The sequence below is a fragment of the Pithys albifrons genome, chromosome 9, assembly GCF_047495875.1.
Source record: "Pithys albifrons albifrons isolate INPA30051 chromosome 9, PitAlb_v1, whole genome shotgun sequence".
NCBI classification, from domain to species: Eukaryota; Metazoa; Chordata; class Aves; order Passeriformes; family Thamnophilidae; genus Pithys; species Pithys albifrons.
Window position 1 is genome coordinate 29,573,293 of NC_092466.1, and position 20,649 is coordinate 29,593,941.

Here is a 20,649-nt window from a genome sequence, read left to right on the forward strand (position 1 = left end):
CTATCCACTTCTCAAGACTGTCCTGTACTTAAAGGTTTTTTGATTAATATGTGAAAATAAATTCATCTCGTTTTCTCAGGTTATTTGCAATTGCTGCTTTGTAGCGTATACTTCTTACTGAGATTTTTGAAGGGACAATTATATTTCTGCATCACCCCCTCTGTTTTAAGTTGCTGAAATAACCCTTTATTCAAGATTTTTAGTATAAGGAAAATGTCATAAACACTTCTGAGTGCAGAGCAGCATTTACAGATGTATTTCTATGCTCCTGGAATGTTTTAAACAGCCACTTGTAGTCTTGGGAGAAAAAGTGGGACAGGTGTTTGAGAATAGCAAAGAACCTGCAGCTCCTATAACTTGTGCTTTTAAAACAAGTATGTCATATGCGTATGATTTAATCTGAATGAATTCTTGCAGCTGACCCTGGGTATCTTTTCCTTACAAAGCCCCAGTAATATAAGACACTGATGAAGGTTAGTCAAGAACCAACATTTACTCCGATTTCAATCCCAAAAAGAACAAAGCATCGAACAGGTAGGACTTGGGACACAATAGCAGTGATGCCCTGAGCATTGTAATTACTAAAAAAAGCCCTAAGACCAGACATGATTGTGTCAAATTTAGATCTTCTATCATTTCCACCAGTATTTTTCCTCATTTTCATTTGCTATATAAAATACAATTCAGCAGTGAGCTTGCAAAATACTGGGTTCAGTCTTCAAATGCCATGGATGACACTTATGATTTTAGTTCTTTCCCTGTTCTAGGATACGCAGGGATTCCTCACAGCTTTTCCTTTCCTCTCAAAATGCTGAGTCAAGAAATAAAATAATTGTCCAGATTAATTCTTTATAGACAGAGGAGAAAACTTTATGCTTGAAATTGAAATCTAGTGCATAATATACCAATCAGATAAGATGAACAAACAGGTTCACAGTTTGAAAGTTTTTGTTACATTGTAAACTGAGGCTCTATTTAAAGATTCTGTTGCAGGATGCAAGGAAAATATTACTGGGTTTTGTGTTGTATTTTGACAAAATTCAAGTTCTGGACATAACAAATAGTGTTCCAAATTTCAAGACAGCAGCTCCCTTGCAGAACAATCTGTACGTTCTAAAGATTTCCTTAAAGCATTTGACGTAAGTTATACCTCAGCAAAGGTCAGCTCTCGCTTTAAGACTATTGAGAAGGTTAATTTGACCAGATGAATTCAGACTTCACTCTGAAACTCAGTTGACATTTTTAGATGAAAAGTGAGTGATGGTAGTAAGGGAAAAAAATTCAGTCTCAGCTGCTTCTGTTCAGTCACCAGGGAAAGGAAAAAATTTCGATTTTACAGAACAGTCAGTATAAACCCCCCAACTTCTCAATTACTATGTCCATATGAAAGTTGGATTGTGGAGCTCAACAGCTTCAAAAAGGTTTTTCACACTGTAGTAATAGTACTTTATAGATTTCTGCCATGCCTTCAGGCTGACACCTCACAGAAGTTAATTTTTGAAGCCATGCTCCCCATCCTGATGTAGCTTCAATAGTCAGTTGGAAGCAATGACATTCCAATGGAATGGGGAGAGAGTCTTTGCAGGCCAGGGCAGGAGCGTGGCTAATTGTGGAATGGAACTACTGGGCTCCAGTACTGTGAGCAGGACTCAAAGTGCAAGGAAGAGTCCTGACTCAGTGCACTCACCGATGGCTACAAATGAAGGCAGAGAAACAAGGATCTAAAATGTTAAGGACTGAAGTTAGAGAAGAACATAAATGTTGGAAGCAATCTATATCTTGAGGAAACAAGGCATATATGCCTGTGCATGCACATGCACACACACACATATGTATAGCATAAATATTTACATACACACCCATCCACACATACATAGGTGTAAAGGAACTCAATTAGAATTCCCTGAGAAACGCTTGTTCTTTTAAAAGACAGATATGAATGGTTAAGTTTCCCTTTTCACCTACAGTGCACAATCCACTTTTGTAGTGCTGAGTAATTTTTAAACAGGCACTCTGCCACTTCAGCAGATGGACAAGAGCCCAGCTATTCCAGCCAACCAGCCTGTCCCTGAAGTTTGAGACTCCCTCGCCAGCTCCCTATCCCAAAATACTTGAGCAGCATATCTTGTTTTGCTCCTGTGGCTAAAGGAGATGTGTCACTGCCTGAATCTGGAGCACAGGTAAACTTTTCAAAATCCCCAACCAGCACAATAAAGAATCTATTCTGGGAAGTAAATCCACCAGGGTTTGGATTTTCTGTGAGACTAAAACAGGAGAAAAAGCTCGATGCAGTTTTATGGGCTACCCGGATCAGCCAGGAGGGCTCACACTGTTGTTAGGAAGCAGCAGGAATTCTGGAGTTAGGGAAAGTGGCAAAGTGCAAGACAGACACTGCTGCTTCTCCAGCCACCCTTGGAGCTCAGCCAAGGTGTCCCAAAGACTGGGATCTCACCCAGGACAGAGCAACCTCCAGAGCAGCAGAGTGAGAATAGGATTTGTTATCCCTGTTTTGAGCATTACAGGCCTCTACTCCACTACCATGACCCTATCCATGTGTCTCTGGTCACAGACATTTATCCACAGGAAGCTCCTGAAGATTTCCACGGCTTTTTGTACAGAGAAGCAGTATAACTTGTCACTACATGCATTTTTGTCAGCACTGCCTTACTATCAGACCATTTACATGAGTTCTGCTTATGGAAAAACAAGTCAGATAACGTATTCATTACTACTTAATGCTTCCCAAATAGCCAAAAGCAGTACCAAAAGCTGCAGGTGCTAAGACTGAAATTCTAGAGATCACACAACCACAGAAGGTCTGGGTTTTTTTTATCTTTCTGATAATGCTGCATCAAAGCACAATAGTTAAAAGGATCTGCTACAAATTAGTCACACTACTTTCATTTCTGTTTAGGGCATAGTTTTCTATTGGGTAAATCCTCACCTGCAAAGGGGTAGCCAAGCCACAAGTGAGCTGTGGCAACTGAAATCCAGTTGTATTTTGCAAAGTGCTGATGTATATAATTTTGAAAGAGTTTACCTTAACAAGAGTGAAAAGTAAATAGAGCAGTTTTTTGCTGTCAAAGATGCACATGCTGCAAAATGTTTACATACATGTTCATTCATGCATCCACAGCCAAATATACATAAATATATATATTTGTCTTTGTATTAATAATCTAATATATTTAGAAACAAGATCTGGATATGTCATAATTTATCTATAAGTGTGCTTGCTGTACAAGAGCAGCTAAGAATTCTACTTCAATCATGGCTGTAATTAAGTAGGAGGAAAACTGAAGTGGCTGAAGGTTCATGGTAGAAGACTGACATTATGTCAGGTTTCATAAGTAATAAGATGTGGGAAATGTCAAATTATTGCTGAGGGAGAAAATGTCAAGGATGCACTTAAAATTAGATTTCCCATGCAAGAGTTCCAGTGAACAAGGGGATGCAGAATGATTATGGCTAATGTCCAGATGATGGCCTTCAAGACACAGTGATGTCTCAAGTGCACAGTTCTGTTGCATTCTTCATTGACACCTGAAAAACTATTTCTGTTCTATGTCTTTTCCTAACTATTTTCATAAAGAACTTAGATTTGTTATCAGGGTTAAACCTGGATGAGTGTCCTGGTTTCAGCTGGGATAGAGTTAATTTTTCTTCCTAGTATTTCTGTGGTGCTGTGGTTTGGATTCAATAAGAGAATAACACTGACAACATAGTGATGTTGTAGTTATTGCCAAGTCCTGTTTAGTCCAAGTCAAGAACTTTTCAATTTCTTATGCTTTGCCAGAGAGCAGGTGAACAAGCCAGGAGGGAGCATGGCCAGGACAGCTGACCCAAACTAGCCAAAGGCATATTCCATACCACAGAGCATCATGCCCAGTATATACATGGGGGGGAGTTGGCTGGGAGACACCAATCACTGCTGGGGCCTGGGCTGGGCATCAGACAGAGGGTGGGGAGAATCTGTAACAGGCACCACTTGTCTTTCTGGGTTTTTATTCCACTCACTCTCTCCTTTTCATTATTATTATCACCATTATTACGATGATAATATTTTACTAAAATTATTGAACAGCTCTTATCTCAATCCATGAATTTGGCTTTTTTCCCCGCTTCTCCTTCACACAGGGGATGGGGTACTTAGTTGCCAGCTGTGGTTAAACCACAACAATAAATATAAAGTCCTCAAAATACTTTCCTTCAGCTTTTCAGCTGTTATGTTTTAGCCTGAATTAGCATAGCTCTAATTTCTACCTTTTATGTTTTGTTGGTTTTTTTTCTTTCTTAACGTTTCAGAAGTCTTGAATATGAAAGTGCATCTTTTACTAAACTAACACATGCTGATAATACACGTCACACCAAGAAACACTTAATGGCTCACAGGACTGGCATGCCCCAGTTTAGGGAAGTTCAATAAGGTAAGATATACCACAGTCAACTCCCTCAATCCTCTGTGATCAAAGTACTTGAAAGTGAGTAGGCAGCTTTTATCAGTAAATGCTTGGTTTTAAATCATAACAGCTATTCAGGTTTCCTTGTCCTTCTTTGTAAATTGCCTGCTTTTTCCCCCCCAAATGTTCCAGACATTACCAAGGGAAAAACTCTAAAACTTTATGGTATAACTGAATGGATGATTAATCAATCTTTGAACTTATAACTTGAGCACTGCACAGACACTGAAGGCAGCTGCTAGGAAGCATTAAAAGTATGCAGCTACCCATCACTCAGTACACATTTCTTCTTTCTTCCTTCCCCAGTCCCTTTTAGAACTTCTGTTTCCATATTGCCAGTAAATTCTTTACATAAAATAATGTTATTTTTACAGTTTAGAGCTATATATTCTATTGAATGGTCTTTTAAAAACCTCCATAGGCACTTGTTTACAAAACTATGCTTTTCCACCTTTTTTCCAATGCTGTATCTAGCTGAATTTCTGAAGGTGAAGCCACAATTTTCTTACAAAAGGCTAATGTCAGTAAACTGAGAACCAGGAATTCCCTGCACTGTAGGGGGACAGTCACTACACATTTTACTCTGCCTTAAGTGTTTTTGTTTAACTGCTACTTTTTCTGTAGCGTAAAAGTAAAGGAAGGACCTCAGGGAAATTGCACATGAGGTAAGACACAGGTGTTGCACACCTGGAAAGTTCTACACAGCTTTATGGGTAACCTTTATGAATGTTGTTTGAGTAATTCGGAACTACATTTGGGGGCTCTTTGGAACAGAAAACCAGAAAGAATAACTGGGTTAGAGAAAGTTTCATTATAACTGGGTTATAAGGAGAACCAAGGCACTCCTCATTATTTTGTTGCAAGTAAAATGTGTGTCTGTTACAGTTAAATCTTCAACGTCCTTAGAGAGAGAAAAAAAATACCTTAGGTTCTGCTGGTGTAATGTCAGAATATTCCATTTTAGACAATACTGCATCAGTTGGGAATTAAATATTAATATATCTGAATTAAAATAACTGGTATTTGCACTTAAAATCCAATTTTTATTATGATTTTAATATTCTATGATAATTTTCTTAATATAGTTTTCAGTGTTTCAAACTTCAGTGCAGCCTCATCTATTTTTCGTTTGGAATGGAACAGTTTATAACAACATCTCCTTCTTTCCTACCTATTATAATTTGAAAGAGATAGTTATCAGTAGTTGAAAATATTATTTCACTTTTTATATCAAGTCAAGATTGAATTATCTATATTAATGTAAATTTTCCTGAGAAAGCAGGTGTATTGGTGTGATACTCAGTAGGAGATAATTTGGTTCTTATTAGAAAATGTCTGGCTAATAGAGGGTCACTTGTACTTTTAAAGGTATTTTATTACTTAATTGACTTTCCAAATATATAGAAAGGAAAAAGCTATTGGGGGAAAAAAGCCACCTGGTAACATGGCAAAAATTATATATATCATGCAATTAATTTTTCCCTGGCATGAAAAATAAGAAACTCAAACCAAGGATTCACAAAGAAAATTAATTTTATGCCAGATCCCTGGGTGAATCCTCATTGCTCAGAACAGTAATTTGGTTATTGGTTACCATTAGCCCTGGAGAAATTCTCATTGCAATTAGCATTAAATACCTGTTTGTTAGGCACCTTCTCGTGTTAAAATGGGGTTTATGTGATTGTCCTAGTTCAGCAGGTGAGACCAGTTATCACTGTGTGGGGGTGATCAAAGCTGTGTATTCTACCCCCTCTATTCATTTACCAAGGACAATGGACCATTTGCAGCAGCTGTCCAGGGAGTCATTGGCACCTTCACACCCAGCCTGAGGGGGCATGGCTGCTCATGGGCCATTAACAGTTCAGGGATACCCCATGACTCCAGAGTTAATCACCCATTGTGTGAGTCCCCACGCTGGGGAAAGGACTGGGTGCTCCCTGAGGGTGCGTAAGTGGGGGAGGTTATAAGACCTTGGGAACCACTTGTTGGAACCAGAGGAGCAGCAGGAACTTGACAGGAGGAGATCACCACTCTTGACCAGACTACAGTCATCACCTGCACCAACAGGTTCTTCACTTCCTTTTGCTTTGGACCCGGGGGAAACCACGTGGGTTTCAGCACAAGGGCTAACAAACCCCTTTGGGTTTGTGCCCCGGGACACCAGGTTATACTGGTGGGTTTTGTGAGTTGAAAGCAATTTCTCTTTGTGTCAGTGTATTTATTGTAATATCTTTCATTAAATTGTAACTCTTGATTTATAATCTCTCTTGTGGTGGGTCCATTTCTCCTGCCGGTTTATCTTTAAACCAGCACAGTGCTGCTGATCTGATCCCTAGAGCTCTGAGCAGCCACGAGTAGCCACCATGTTAGAAAGGTGGGAAACATGAAACTGCAGGTTTAAAACAGAGCCCTTTTACCAGGAGAGATGAGAGGACGGAGTCTCCCCACCCCTACAGCCTCTGAGTGCCTGATGTAATTAGCAGGAGCAAGAAAAGTCTTGCTGCTTCTGCCTGGAAAATACACCTTCTCTATATGTAGCTGAACTGTCCCTGACCTTTTTTTTAGCTCATTGGGTAACAAGTTGAGCAAGTAATATTTTGCAGCCTACACTTTGACTTGCAGTCATATGATTTGGGTTAGAAAGTCATCTTACTGCAGTCTTAAACTTGCATCATGTGAAAAACACATCATCATCTGCAACAGACATTACATACATGCAAAAGCTGAAGACAATTCAGGTTCATCAGGAGAAGGAATGACATGAGTGATGTTTAGCCGGATGTCTTCATCTTGTGGTGGATGAAACAGCACATGAAGTGCTGTCAGCTTGCTTTGTCTTCCTGTAACATTAGTACTTGTTAGTTTATAAACCAGATATGCTGAGAGAGTCAATATAATAAGTTTTGTAAGAAAAATAGGAAAGGTACTTTATATTTTATAGAACTATATTTGTTTTTCAATAGTTTTGACCAAAAGGCCTTAAAGTGTACACATCCCAATCAACACACATAATTTGACTCCAGATTTTATCTTTAAACTGGATGTTTGGATTCTACTTGTACTTTTGAGTTATTAATCTTTTATAGTCTCTTTATCTTACTGCAGTCAATTCTTTACCAGTTTGGAATACATGGTTTATCTTTGGGAGATTTTTTTCCTTCCTCTGAAATCATTGGCTTCATTTCTCCCTATCATGCTCACTACTTCTCTTATTATGAGGTCCAACATTAAGAAATCATAGTAGCTTTAAAATATAGCAGGAAAGCAAAGAGAAAAAAAAAGAAAAAATCTACTTTCACAGTAGCTTCACTTGGAGATTTTATTGTAAGGTAGAAACCCAGGTATTTCTATGTATAACCAGCAACCCTTTTTATGCTACAGTGATAATCTATGGATTATTAGGAACAGCTGCTGTTCTCCTCTCAGATTGCTGTGGCTTTAATGGACCTAATTCACATTAAGATGATGAGTCACTAAGCCAAGAAGTTACACCAAAAGGTAACAAGCACCTTTAACTGTTTGACCTTCTTACTACGCTGCAGACTACTGACTGCTTCTTCCTTATCTCATTACAGTTTCTAATTAACAGTTTCCTTAACTCTTCATGTTTCATATGCCCAAAGTGCAATGGATTTTAAAGAAATCACAAGATCTCAAAATTTACTGCTGAAATTATTTACATGCCAAGAATGCCAAACTGCTGGAGAGAGAACCACTGGATGTCTGCTCAATCCTGTTGAGAGGATATGAGAAAAATACAGGTTGTGAATAGAGCTTTACTGGAGTGCCTTGTAGGGATTAATTTCACCAGAAAAAGATTACAGCAGGTGTTAGCATTGCCTTCTAACAAGAGTTCTTTCTGCTGTAAGATTTGAGGATGTTATTTGTCCCCTTAACTGGGATCAAAATACTCAGGGATGGTGTTCTCAGGCTGTGTGCCAGCCCTTGCATGCCTAAAACCAGGTTAATCTTACCTATTGGGAAGTTAAATGTCTGGTCTAAAGTACCTGCCTGCTGTCACACCTCTGGAGGATGTGCAACTCACTTCTCTTGGGTACTAAGCTGTCATTGTAGCCACCTCCCTTCTGCCACTGACCACATGAAGAACTGAGGAAGGAGGTAACGCTTGTTTTGGGTTAGGTCACTTGAGTGATGAACTTTCATACAGCTAAAGTTGGAAATGCATTTCTCCACTGTTGACCACCACTGGTAAATGTATAACCTGTCAATGGCACCTGGAATTGGTATTTTTGTTGCTTTTCTGCAATAAAAATAACTAATACTCAAAACTAACAGATATGGTCAATCACAGGAGTGATTCTGCTTACAGGAGAGGTGACCAGAGCACAGTGCCATCATGGAAAATACAGCACAAGGAATCATTGGAAAACTTCAATCTTGCTGCTACAACCAACAACTGGAATTATACTCTGATCCTTCTTTTGTGCTTTCTATGGCCAGAACATTTCTCTGGGCTCTTTTTGGAAATTCATTATCAAGGGTTTTTTTCCCTTTTTTTTGTCTCCTAAATGTTCCAGTTGGCAAAAGCAGAGCACAGAACATGAGCTGCTGCGTCTCTGATCAAAGTAAGCCAAAGTACCTTAGATCAGAATTTGATCCACAGGTGTAGGTAGGCAAAATATGGAGTGGTGTCAGCAGCTTAAAAGGAATGATAAGTAGAGAGTGTTTGAACCTTCAGGTGGCAATGATATGTGTTTACTTATTTATTTTCAGCATGGCACTTTTGACTAACAAGAAGAGAGTATTACAAGGCCCAATAACTCGAGAGAGAAATGGGGTTGTCAAGGTAAGAAAAGAGGAATAGCAGGGATCTTTTGATAATAGCGTATCTAAAGAAACCGTTTTGATTTCAACTTTTCATTGTATTTCTTCAATACTGCAGAAATAGCACTCATGGAGATGTAAAGCCCTGAAATTATAAATCCATCTTTATGCCATGATGTTGACTGAGATTCACTCAGGCTTTTCCCAAGACTTTGTTTTCATCTCCAGAGTTCCCTGATTGATGTTCATTTCTGAAGTCCAGCTCTTCTCAAACAGCATTCCAGTAATTGAATCCTTCTGATTTGCTACAGATTCTCTCCTGCCAGATGCTCCTGCTCAAACCCGTCATGGATCTGTTACAGGAAGATGGAATTGTTGTGCATGCTAATCTTGCATTATTGTCAACAACAAATCCATCATAAGTTGAGCTGGTAGAATATTATTCAGAAAATGTTTCTTGATTAATTTCTCTATTTTGCATTTCACTAATGCAAATTGTCTTTCTCTGTGCTTAAAGAAAAGAACTCTTAAACCATTCCAAGACTGAATCAAACCTCAGCATGTTTGTCTTGTTCAGATTTCAATGTTGTTAATTATTTTGAGTTCACTCTGAATATAGTTTACTGTTCAGTAAATATTTATTCAATGGACTTCTTGAATGAGGAAATGAAATTCAGCAAGTAATAAAGTCTTTGTAAAAACCTTTTGCTCCTAAACAATGAGCTCATGGATCACAAATGTCCCATGCAGAAAAAAGGACTACATGAAAGATACCAGAAATATCTTCTGTTCACTGCAAGCCACAAATATTCTCCCACATCCTAGAACATGGAAAGAACATGAATGCAGCTCTACCTGCTGATGCTTATGGATATGGAATGTCTAACAGGAATGAAACGTAAACAAATTGAATTCAAAATTTCCTAAGATTTTCTTCCTCTTGTGAAATCTACTTTGTATTGCGAGATTAAAATTCAATAGAGGCAAAATCTTGTGTAGGCAGCACTATTTATTTTTAGGTTATGTATGCAGGTCCAGTGTCTCAGCTTCTACTACCTTAAAATTCAGTGGAGCTCCAATTCACAACAGTACCTTAACCTGAAAGAGCGGCATTTCCAGTGAGAATGTGCTAAAAGGATTATTTTCATTTGTTCACAGAAAACTAGTTTTCATCCAGAAATAATATAGTTTGGCTTGCCACCTTTCTGCTCAGCTTTCCTCCCTGTATTGCACAGGTCCAGTCATATGAAAAAAAAACAGATCCAGATATATTGATTTTCCTTCTGTTCACTACCTGTCATCAGGCAGGTGTGGGAACCTCCTACAGAGGCAAATGATTGAGTTTGCAGGCAACTTCATGCTGTAGTTTTATTTTCTGATTTTATTTTTCTTACAAGCCACACCAGCTTAACCTGAAGGTGAGCAGAAAAGCTAGTGAGTTATAAAATATGAAGGTAATTAATTTGACTTCTGACCAGCAGATAACCTTTACCATCTCTAAACTAAAGTTGTGCTATACTACCTACTGGTGCCTTCCTCTCCCAGAAATCCTCTTGAAACTTAAAAGACCACCAGCATAAGCAAAGCTACTCTCCAGCAGGAGGAACAGAACATCTTGTCCTTACAGGAAAAAGGGCTTATTAGCAGTGTTGGGTTGCTATTCAATCTGCATCATTTTGGAAGAGGTAGAAAGGAAATTATACATTCAACACACATCTAACCCAGGGATATATTGCCAGTAGCTTTTCCAAAAAGTGTTACTGCTCAAATAAAGCTGATCTATGAGCCTCACAGCTCAGAGAGTTTTACAATGCAGTCAGCATTTTCTCCTTTGTTCCCTTGATTGAGCAGTCATAGATTTAAAACTAAGAGATTTAACCAGACAGCATAAGGAGGAACACAAAACATATGATTTAGGTATCCAGAGCAGAGCTATACATCCCACCACGACCCATGGAAGTCAAAAGACAAACACTTTCAGGGTCACACCCCACTTAATCTATAGGAGTGTGGGAGGAGGCAGTGATGACTGGCAATGAATGTTCTAGGCCAAAAAAATAATAAACCCCTACCTGTGGGGTACCACCAGCACCCTGACAACCACAGAGACCCTGAGCCGCTGTCCTGCTTCTCTTGCCATGGTCAGAATATGATAATTCTGGTCAAACATTGACAGGCATTACCCACAGTACTAAACAGATCAATCTAATCCTGCTGTTAATCAGATAAGACTTGAGAAGGAGCACAATTGTGGCGCTGGTGGTAATGGTTGACCCAGAAGGTGCTCAGAAAGCAAAGTTCTGACACAGATGATAACAATAAAACAGCAATTTCTTTTCTCCTGAGTAGAAATTAATCTAATTTCAAGTGCCTATAGTTGCAATCTCTGCTGAAGACTGACAGATTAGAATGGATTGGAACCAGTCAAGGAAGTTCTTTGTAATTCATAGCAGGGTAGACACAGTGATGTAGATTTAAAAATAAAAATCAATCTGAACCCTTGCTTGGAAATGAAAGGGAAGCCATTCTGAGTACTGAATCAATTAGACTGACATCTTTTAACTGCCAGATTTTAAGATTTAAATTGAATATTCCATCTCAAGTCATAAGTGAAAATGAGTGCAGGTGCTTTAATAACTAAAAGTTTCCCTTACCAAAAGTATGATCAATGGAAGGGAGGACCCAGGACTTCAGGCTTGTGTTGCATATCAGCACTGAAGTGTTCTGGTGGACACCTGGGGAGCCACAAATAAGAAGTTCAAGGCAAGGTGCATATCTCAAAGGTACAGCCACAGTACTGTCTTCTCCACTTCTGGGCTGATATAATTTTTTTTTCCAGTCTATATCCATGTCCATGTTTGTGTTGTTTGGTTGATACTTGTTTTTGGTTTTGTTTTTTTTTCTTTCTTTTTAGCTGTTTTTCACTTTGATGAGAACTTAATCCCTCAAACTAAGAGAAAAAAAAAAAGAGTGTCCTATGAAGATGTTGGAGAGTTTCCTTCTACCACTCAGATCAATAGAGAAAGCCAACTTCTGCTTTTCTATCAGTCTCTATTTATCTACTTGCAAGCTGTCATATGTTACACCCTCTGTGTGAATTACAGCACATGGCCTTTCCCTGCCACGTTGCTCATCCCTGACTCTTTCTGCTCCAGAGTCATCAGATGCCACACACATGGAGTGCAGATCACTGACAGTTTCCTGAAGAAACACAAATCAGAGAACACCCTCGTGCTTTGACAGTTTGACGCCTCTCTGTGTCCAGCACAGCTGGGGACAAACTCCTGCCCATTGGAGCAGTGGTGCTGAGGGGATGCCCAGCCTGGAAGCTCCATGCAGGAGAGGATTGTTCAGCATCTTCATGTACAGAAATGGCTTTGGTGTCATGTTTGCTTTGTCACAGCACATTCCTGAGGTGGAATTTAAATGAAGGTTTACAACAGTTTTGCTGTGTAGTGACTGCCCTAGAAAGCTGATACAATCCTGTTCCTCCTAGTAGACAGATTCCCACACAGGCCTGTGAGTTCGGGTTCAAAAGCCGCAATTATTTTCCCATGTCCGCTGTGGACTATAAGTGTAAGGAGTGCTGTCATGTGTTAATATCAAACTGTTCTTTGAATCAGATTTTTTTAAAACCACCAAAAAAGCAAAGTTTACATTTTAGAAAGTGTGTCTGGATCACATTTAAAGACACTGTAGCTTAAAATGGACCAGATTAATTTCTGAACACCTATGGAGAGGATGAACTTGATCTGCCCTGAGATGACCAAGCACAGCTGAAGAATCTGCTGCTCTGGGAGGGTGGCAGGAAGAATGGATCCTTGCTGCCAGAGCTGAACAGAAAAAGGCAAGGGCCATGGGTTAACTACAGATGCTAGAAATCATGAATCAGGTTTTGCTGCTCATGAGGCAGTTCCCTCTACTGGTATGAAGAAACAGTGGCTTTAATAGTGAAGTAATTGATATTCTTGTCATTAGCTAATTAGCCACAATACTTCTTCCACTTCCTCTGCTTTCCATGGAAGTCTCCTGCCTGAGGAATATGATCTCTGATGAAATCTGTGGATTAATACAGAGAGCAACAGGCTCTAAGCTGTACCTCCAATCAATTCAGGATCCTGGGGCTGAAAAGTGTTTATGCAACAGTTGGAGACTAAGAGCACTTCTTCCCCTCACTGCACAGAATATTTAAGAGACATCAACTACTAAAAAAATTTTGAAGGTAAATATTTACCACAGAGCTGTTACATCTCATATAACATTATAGCCAGCATTAATTAGAAAAAAAATAGTGGTTTAAACTTGCTGCAATCTCTATTTGCATAGCTAGCTGAGGCAGTGATCTTACCAGGGTAAGGAACAGTTCTCCTATATGAGGAAGGGCTAAGCAGATTAAGACTTTTCAATTTGGAGTGGAGATAAGGGAGGAAGAGACAACAGAGATTTAGAAAATCAATGGAGGAATGGAAAAGTGCACAGAGGACAATTATTCATTTTTCTTCTAATGCAAGGATTAAGGGGAATTAAATAAACAGATGGCAGATTTTAGAAAGCATATGAAAAAAGTTCACACAAAAGGCAATTAACACTGTGAAACTCATTACCACAGGATGTTGGAGATGCTAAAAAATTATGTGAGTTTGAAAAGTAATACACTGGAAAAAAAATCCACTGAGATTTCGCTCCATGCAGGCACTATACACATTTCAAGATTTAAGCTACAACTCCTAGAAATTTTGGAGTACATAACTTGAAAATATTACTCTTAGGTGTCTGCTGCTTTCTTCTGTAAGAGGAAAATATCTTGCCTTGATATACTTTCAACCTGGCATGATGCAATGATCTTATGTCTTTGCTAATAGATTTGCAGCCACAAAGAGCTGCAAAGCTGAGACATTTCACTGCAGCTGAAACCACTGGGACTGTTGGTTCCCGTGGGATCAAAACTTGCATGGGAACACACTCTGCTAAGTACACCCTTCTAGTGAAGAGCCAATGCTCTGATTGTCAACATTGCTCATTTTTCCATCTGTAAAGAACTAAAATAATTTATTTAATTTTAGATTTCATGATTATTCAACAAAGTGATTTGAAGGTGGAAAATTAACTTCAGTGACTTGAATAGTAGAAAAGGAGGTAGAAAAAGGCTCATGACTCTGACTTGAGTGAGACAGAAAACTCTGAAGAACTAAAATACTTCATGAAGAATTGACCCTCCCCCAGGATTAAAGCTGATACATATTCAGTAGGAATTCACGGGAGAGCCTTCTAGCACTGGGCACCAGCAAAGCTCACATGGATGCCATGCAGATACTCACTTATCCTCTCAGGTGAGTGAATCAAAGCAGTAATATTGGTTTTTGTTCCATAAGCAACACACTGAGATATACATATTTTAAGTATTTTACATAGTGCAATGCTGAAAACACAGTATCTTAAAATTGTGGCTAAAAGCAGGATTTGTTCCCTCATTGTTTGACCTTTTATTTTTGTTGCATTTTAACATAGCAGACAGAGAGGCAAAATAGCTGTAAGTCTGTAGTAAGAGTGCTTATACCTGTGTTTGATGTGATCTCCAGAGTGAGTGTGGCAGCATGTACAATAGCACAGTAATCTTTCTGCCCCCTCTTTAGACAGAAACCTGTTGTTGTGCTTAACTGGATGTGTCCACTGTATTTTAATAAGGAACAAAAGATTATTTAGGTTTTCATTGAATTTTGATTGACAAAATTGTCAGGAAGTTCATGCAAAAATATTCATGGCAGTAATTTTAGCCATCACTTCAGTATCACAATAAAAATCCAGTAATCAATTTAAAATTTAAAAAAAAAAATTAAAAAACCAATGGGCTCAGGGGGAGGGGGGTTGGGAGTGGATCAGTACCTGGCTTATTAATGAGTAATTAGGTGCAGATTGAAGGTGTAGTAACCCAGTGTCCAGTCATGGAAATGTAGCTGTCAGATGATGTGGAGTTGGCTGTTTTGAAGGAATCTGATGAATGCTGGCTCACAGGAAGCTGTCACAATGATGAAACAAGCCCAGCCTGGGCTAATAGATTTATCTATCTCTACCTGGCAGATTACAATAGGATTTGGAGTCACCCTGCTGGTAAGTGGGTATCTGTAGAAAGCTCATCACACAAAGAATGTCATTCAAAGTGGATTGGCCTATTTTTTGGAGCTAGATACCTGGAGATATCAACACTAGAAGAAAAGCAGAGAGGGAAGACTGGATGGTGGGTTATAACTCGCAACAGATTGTCAAACCATCTGCAAAGAAATAGCTAAAATAGCTGATATGCTGCTGTTGTCTATTCATGAGGAATTCCCACAGGAGATTCCTTCCTTTCCCATTTCCCTGAAGACCTAACAGTGCTATAGATCTAGCACTTCATATTTTTGACTGAATGTGTAGACATTTTGATAAAGAAGAGGCTGAAATAATCAGAAATTCCAAAGTCTCTAGCTAAAATGCTGAAGTCAGTCGACTTTTCCAATATGCTAAAGATAGAACTCACTTGGAAAGCTGAAGGAAGTATTATCAAGCAGTTGACTTACTCTTAGGCACATGGTGTGACTCTTGGGGATGGTTCTGTGCAGGGCCAGCAGTTGGACTCGATGATCACTGTGGGTTCCTTCCAGCTCAGCATACCCTGGGCTCCTGTGGTTCTGTGACTGCAATTAAAGACAAGACAAAAGCACACGATTATCACTATTGCACGTGTGTGAAACCAAGCCCTCTTCTGGCAATTGTACTGGCACTTGGGATTGTTCCTAAATGCAAACACAAACCAACTTTGCTTTTATTATTTGAGAGCAGAGTGGTCAATGCTAAAGGAAGACACTGAAGGCACATCCATGCCACATGAATGCCATGTCCCCCACACCTACAAAGGGAAAAAAAATGGGGAAACTCAGCTGACTCCCTCAATATGCATGAAGTCATGCAGCGCAGAAAATACATGCTAGTGAGGAGGTTATTATTTGCCACATCCACACCAAGCTCTTATGGTGAGGGCTGTCAGTAGTCTTGACACTGACTTGGCTTAAACTAGTTCCAAACAATTCATTTTATGCACTCCAGAGGAGCAACCATATTTGTATGAGATAACCATTAAAGTCACACTGTTCAAGTCCTGATAAAGGTTTCCTTTTATATTTTTCATTTTCTACGAATTCTGGAGAACCAAATTAACTTTTATTCCCATTCCTATCAGTTTTGAATTACTCCTTACATGCCAGTAGCAGACATTACCACCAAAACTGGCCAATGTAGCTCAAATAGTCAGTGTCTCTTATTGATTTTTAAGATTAAAACAATAACAACCTCAAAGCTGACTACAAAAACACCACCTGCTCAAAAGTCAGTATTTTCAAATGCAGATCATACATTTATGAAAATGAAAAAAGTAACAAATAGTTCAGCTTTGCAAAGAAGGAGAAATGTTTCTTAAATCAATGTTTCAGTGTAGAAAATGAGTGACCATAACACTATTAGGAAAAAAACAGAAAAAGCAATTCCCCATTCCAAGATGTTCCAAAGTAAATAAGCAAAATATACAGTGTACATTGAAATAATATCAATATTATTTTTCAAATCAGAAAGTTCAATCTGAAGTTCAGATAAAGGGAATATGTTATGTACATATAATATTGAAGTAGTCTATAGCAAAGCAAATTTCATGCCAAATGTCTAAACAAGACTCACATTTTTTTCCTATGGTATATTTATGATCATGCTATCCATGAAAGAAAATGTGCAAACAATCAATGGAAGGTATTTGATTCAGATATCAACTACACTGGAGGTCAAAGGCAAGGCTTTCAGCACCTGCTATGTTAGAAACAGAACAGTGGGGAAAAGAATGTGTGAGTAATTTGTAAACTACAGTTTATCTGCAGTGGCCACTGGATTTGTATTAACATTGGAAGACAGAGTTGTGATCCACAAACCCTTAATTCAGTGAAAAAGATAAAAATATATTAAAAAAAAAAAGCCTGGACTCCTGAGACGTTATACACCAGTGGTACCTGATGTATGAGCATACAGCTGCTGCCTTCTGTGGGGAAAGAGGGTTAGAAAACAGGCAAAAAAAAAATAGTTGTGGTGCCAAGAACAACTTCTTATTCAACTCTTGCTCTCTGTCAGTGAGGGTCTTCAAAGACAGTGAGAGTACAGATACTTTTGCATGTACATCAGGCAAGTACTTGGGTAGATCAGCCTGTCCTCAAATTCGCTTCTCAGAGTGCAAAATGCCAGTGATTTGTTAGGTGAGCAAACTATAAACAATTTTAGAAACAATACTGTGTTTCCATCTTTCTCCTCTGAGCACATGATGATATATATTCTTCCACATGCTTTATTGTGCCTGCAATACACCTTCACTTATAAAAGTAGTGGATGGGACATTTAATGAAAGCTCATTTGTCCCTTTGCTAGTGTCCTTCAGAGAAAAATTTAGGATCTTACTTCTCATGTGGGATCTGAGCCAAAACCTCTTAGCAAATTCCGTGGGTGTTGGATCACAAGGCTCTAAAAAGTAGTATGAATAAATAGTATCTACTGGATACCATTTTCTGTTTCTGTATTTTGTATGCTTTGCCATTTCATGTACACACCTTGGCTTTGGACCAAATCCTGACTAGTGTAAATCAGCCTCACACCACAGGCAGTGGAGCTACATGAGCTAACAACAAGCCTGGAACTGGCCCACTGCAAATAAGTTATAGATTTACCTGCTTCTGTATCACACTACTGGTTCCTGTTATTGCTTTGTAAAGTGCTTTGGGAAATTAAAGGAGTAGTAGGAGCTACATTATATTAGATTCCAGTCTAACACAATCTGACCTGTATTTCACAATGAAAGAACTTCTGAAATGCTGAGCAATGAATTTTATAAAGTACTCAGAGTAAGGTAATTGAGATGGCTCTATGCTACTTTGTTCAGAATCATATGGGAAAATCTATTGCTGGCATATTTTTTTTCTGTCCTCCTAATTATCTCTAATTCTAATTAATAAATGTATGTTAGTTCAATCTCATTGTTACTCCATAAAGTTTAGTTTAAAATTACAATAATGAATTCCAACTTCTTCAGCAAATATAATAAAATGGTGATTAATATTCCCCAAGGCTAGAATGGAATATGATTCAGGGTAATCTAATACAGTTTTAGGTGAAAAGTTTGATATCCATCAGGTACTGAAGGTGACACAGTAAATGTAAAGTGGGATCAGCAATGTGGTGAAAAAGTAGGTCACTGCTCTCTACTCAATGCACAAACACTGTGGCCACCATGACGTGGTCAGAACTGCTTGGCTGAGTATGGACTTGTTGTGTCCTTGTTTTCCCCTTGTTTAATTCTTGTGCCTCTATTACTCTTTAAATCTGCCCACATATTGAAATCTGCCAATGTGTTCTTCTGTATGGAAAGAAAAAAGAAAACCTCCCACTTTGTTAAAAAAATTATTTTTTTCATGGGTTTAGGCAGGTTTAGCATAGCTAACAAAACAGAATAGAAATTTAGCATAAGTCAGAGACCCTCAATGTCCTGTCAATGCACTCACAATCAAAAATATCCCACATGCAAATGCCTGTCAGAGGTGTCATCCACTTTCTCATGACAGTATCATAGAAAAAATTTATTTGGAATGACAGTTGGATGGATGCATGGAATGACCTTGGCGGGGAGCCAGCAGGCAGGTGGGCATGTGAGGTTATGGCAGTCACTCATCCTGAGGAACTGTGACAAATGGGCCAAGACCACATTGCTGAGCCTTCTTCCAGCAACAAACTTTCCAGAAGAAATCTGAAGCTTGTTTGCCAGTGACATGCAACAGTCTGAACACTTAAACATGTACAGTACTGTGTTTTATAACATTTTCTGTTATCCTATATATCCAGTGCTGCCAAAATTACATTTTCCCTAAGAACAGCAGGAGGTACAAAAGTGGGAGCTCTTGATCTCGCTCTGACAATAATCCTTACAAATTCATGCCCTCAAATTCTTACTTTACATAGTCCAATTTATACAAACATGTTCCCCTAGTCACATGCTGCTTTGACTGCTGCAGTCAAAGGAGTTACATTGATGGAGAAAAGGTATAAACCCAGGATACTTCCACCCTGACTCTCACACTGCATTGCACACTTCCAGGTTTCACAAATTGAAAAATCTTACAAAAGAGTACCAAAAAAATGAAATGGAACACACCCTTTATTGCAAAATTAATTTTACAGCTGCAGATAGATCTTTAAAGTGTAAATGTACATGGAGTCTAATATTTACATTTCAAACACTGAATATTGAACTCCTCCCTATGACTTAAAAAAACCCCAAACAAAAAAAGCCAACATACATCTCCCCCCAAACCCAAGAAATTGCTGCTGAAACTAAAGCACGTGAAGACATAATAATGGGATTGCCCTAATACTATAGCAGATCTGACTGTGGCCCTCAATCTTCCCATCCCTCATTTCCCCAAGTAAATGAGAAAAACCCATTGAAAAACTTTTCTGTAATACAAAATATTTTGTAGGTGCTCAGGTGATGCAGGGTTGTGTCACAAAGTAGAAGGTACAAAATGTCTTATGCACTTACCTGTCTATGTATACATGTGAAAATTTCACAAAGCTGACCAACTGCCCTATGAATTTTTATTTTTTCAAAAATAAAATTTTCCTTCTCTCTCCATATCTCTACGTACAAAATGAAAAAAACCCTTACAGCTGTCTTGTGTTCAACAGTGTTGCACATCCGGGTAATAAAGAGGTGAGTTTAGTGAGGGGACAAGTATTCCTGTCACCTGACAGCTCCTAAACCCACATTTCTCTGTATTTGGCAGCACACTCTCAACCAGCAGTGCAGATTCACCCACCCTGTCCCATTGCAATCTGGAGGCAAACTACAGAAGCAGACACAAAGATCCCCTCTAAGACAGCATTACATGTACATGTCCTCTTTTATAAATATATATATATATATACATTTAACTCTAAACACTGAATATTTTCAGAACTGCTTCATTTACAAGTCACTCAGAGGCAATACATGAAAAGTACTTATATACTACAGTGCACAAATGCTGAAATTACTGAGGGAATTGTGTTGCCCCCTAAACCAGTGGGTACCAGAAGCCTGTTTTCATATGGATTTTACCCCTATGCCACCTCACTCATACTTGTGACACCTATCAGACTTCATCTAGAAAGGAACAAGTCACAACATGCAAACTTGCTGCCCAAATCCCATGTGCTCTGAGGTCCACCAAGGAGTGCCAAACAGAGGCAGGTGTCCTTCTTGCCCCTGTTGGGGCCCCCTTCTAACCTGGGGAATGGGGCTACTCATTTAGCCTTATCCACTTCCCAGAACAACCAAACAAATGGCAAATGAGAAATAGGTTAT

General features: G+C 38.8%; 1 long non-coding RNA gene across 1 annotated transcript in view; it reads right to left on the reverse strand.

Annotated features, from left to right (window-relative positions):
- Positions 1–15,850: 15,850 nt before the first annotated feature.
- Positions 15,851–20,649, reverse strand: part of LOC139675793 (uncharacterized) — a 50,834-nt gene continuing 46,035 nt past the window's right edge. The window contains exon 3 of the long non-coding RNA XR_011698544.1: positions 15,851–15,919. This is a non-coding gene — a long non-coding RNA (uncharacterized lncRNA). The remainder of the gene's footprint in view (positions 15,920–20,649) is intronic.